Here is a 3,257-nt window from a genome sequence, read left to right on the forward strand (position 1 = left end):
GCAATGGAAAACGAAAGCGGAGACCTGTGTATCGCCATTCACGGACGCGGTTTGGCTGGTGACCCAAACATCAGCCAGCTACCTGATGTCCAAGCTCTCTGGGCCCCAACATGATGTGTGTCTTTAATCCCTTCTGTCCATCCATTGTTACAGCTCATTTTAGGATATTATGATTTCAATTGGACTACACCACAAGAAATAGTGGGAAGAATGATTCCCACCGTTGAAAGCTTCCTAAAGTCCGCTGTGATTTTTATTTATCATCCAATATAAGGTAACACAAACATGGATGAAGCAAAAACACAAGCAACAGCTTGATCCAAAACCTTTGTGTCCCCTAAGAGTTTTCAACGGTAAGCGTTCAATCCCGAGCTGTCTCATGGGGTGTAGTCGGCTTTAGCCATGGATCTGCCTCATTTTTTAGATCTTGCCTTAAAATTAGCTGGCAAAATGGATAGATGGTAGATAAAATGCATACATCATAACGTGCGCATGAGTTGGATAGCTGATGTTAGGGTCACCAGCAACCAAACCGCGTCACAATTTTGCACATGTGGGCCCGCGCATTGCTGAGCGAGACGGTTGATGGGAACCCATGGATTGGAAGAATTCAGCTATGGTAAGAAAAAGAGGCAGATTGCTCGATGGACGGAGTCTTATTTTCTTGACTTTTTAGGTTAACCGTATGCATTCTCAGAATATCAACGGACCGAAAAAAGGTCCTCCTTGTACGAAGACACTGTTCAGATTGTGTTGCATTGGGTGTGTATAATTCATAGGCAGGAAGAGCTCTTTCATGAGTATGATGCTCGTCAGAGATCTGGGCCATTCATCAGGCAAGGCCTCTCATGTGAGGAGGGTAATACGTTTCAGCACTGGATACGGCCCAATTGTCAGATATATGGGCCATTCATCAGGTAGGCTGTATTGTCAGCAATTACTGTACCAAAAATATTTTGTTGTGGGCTTATGAGGCGTATCAAACTTGTTCGTGAGCAAGGGACGGTTAGAAAAATAATGGTCCAACGGTCTAAATTCAAGGTCATTTTTGGTAAATGGCATGTTAACCGTTCAATTTTCCTGATGAATGGCCTGATCTAAGAAGTTTGTGCCATATGCACGACTCGTGTTGCACCCTTTCGATGATGGGCCAGTCATTAAACGGAGCTGATTAGGTGCGCCCGGCATCACTCAAGACAGTTTAACCCTTATCATGGGCTCACCTTGACCATATCCACTTCATCCATCCATTTTGCTATATCATTTTAAGGCATGAGTCCACGAATTAAAATAAAGCAGATCCAATTCCTAAGGGGACATGACATTAAAGACAGGTGATTTTCCATTAATGAGCAACAAAGGTTTTTGATCAAATTGATATTTTTTCCCTTCACCCAAGTCTATGCAACCTTATTAAAAGGTTGTGTAGCAAATAAACACTATTAAAACATTACAATGGGCCTATAAACTTTGTAATAATAGCATATTCAATCATCACTGTTTCCTGTAATATGGCTTACTTGAGAATTAGATCTTCCTTATTTTTGAGCTTATGTGGTAAAATAATCTAACAAATAACGGACAGCATCAATATATAATACATGCATCAAGGTGAGCCCCACATTAAGGATCGCATAGTCTTGGGTGAGGCAAGGGCCACACCTAATTGGCTCCCCTCATTGAATCCTAACCATTGCCAAATGGACATCTAAGTCTACTCAAACATGGTCGGGACTTGACTTGGAACGAACAATCGGGATGAGTCAGCTCTAACCCCCACTGCAAAATGTGGAAGCCAGCGGAGTCTACTCAAACTTAACTGGAATTAATCCAATTCAACACCATGAGCCATCCCTCACTGAGTCACGACACTAACTCATACCTGAGCTAGACGGGAGTGGACACTCGTTTGTGAAATAAGACATTTCAGATATTTTTATTTCAACTTTCGAGCAAATGTCCACTAATCATATAGAGGTGACGACGTTGAGTGTACTTTATATTTATAGTGTATGTTTCTTTATTTTTTATATGGTGTATGTTGTATGTCAGCATGTTATTATTTTTCAGTGCATATTGAAACATTTGTCGTGAAGCTTATACATAATTGCATAGAAGACACGTCAAGCCATCAAAATCATAGTACCTATCAGTCATTAAAAACATATTTTTAATGGCTGCTACGGTACTATCATTTAGTTTATTCTTTCCATCGAGCGGATTGGCTGGTGTACCAGCCCACTTTACTGTGCGGGAATGTGTCGTGCGAATACCAGCGTTGATGCTCCTTGAGCTTCAAGTTGTAGGAATGGTTTAAAGGAGATCAGAGTTACGTGGCCCCACAATGATATATTTATTACATCCACACCATTCATCCATTTGGCGAGATTATTTTAGGGTATGATCCAAAAGATGAGTCATATCCAAAGCTCAAGTGGACCACACCACAAATAGCAGTGGGACAATGAGAGTCACCATTAAAGCATTCATAGGGCCCATATAATGTTTATTTTCCATCCAATTTGTTCATAATGTCACGCAGACTTGAATGAAGAGGAAAAACAAATAGCATACTGATCCAAAACTTCTTTGACCCCCAAAAAGGGTTTCAATGGTAGACATTCAATTCCTCCACTGCTTTTTGTGGTGTGGGACACTCAACATTTGGATCTATCTTATTTCTGGGTTCAAGCCTCATGACAAACTCGCCAAATGAACCGACGGTTTGGATATATCATATACCTCATGATGGGACCCATAAAACATGGTGACATCAACGCACCAATGGTATTTTATTATTTTTTTCAATGCTGTCTCTCCTGTATTTTTACCTTTAGCCCTAGGATCTCTTCTCATTTATAGTTTTTTTTCTAAGAACTTAAAATAACAATTAATTTGTTATATTAAAATTTAAAACTTAAGTTTACTTGACTTCTAACAATACTCATTTTAGATGAATCATAAACAAAATTTTGTACTCAAATGTTACCTTAACGGCTTTATATGTGGACATCTAATCGTACGGTTTAAATGAAAAATAGTTGAAAGGTCTGAATTCGTGAAAGCGGGTGTGAATTAATAAGAGACTATGATGGAATAAACTATATAGTTTCAGAGTTATGAACTGCGGCTTACTAATATTGAAATCCATGAAGGTTATGCTATATGTGAATTTTCTTATACCACGTAGATCGTACATAGCCACCTCACAGAGTATAAAAAAATTCCATTAAATTGTATCTACTGAGCCCGGAGAC

This window comes from Magnolia sinica, chromosome 3 (genome assembly GCF_029962835.1).
Source record: "Magnolia sinica isolate HGM2019 chromosome 3, MsV1, whole genome shotgun sequence".
Classification (NCBI taxonomy): domain Eukaryota; kingdom Viridiplantae; phylum Streptophyta; class Magnoliopsida; order Magnoliales; family Magnoliaceae; genus Magnolia; species Magnolia sinica.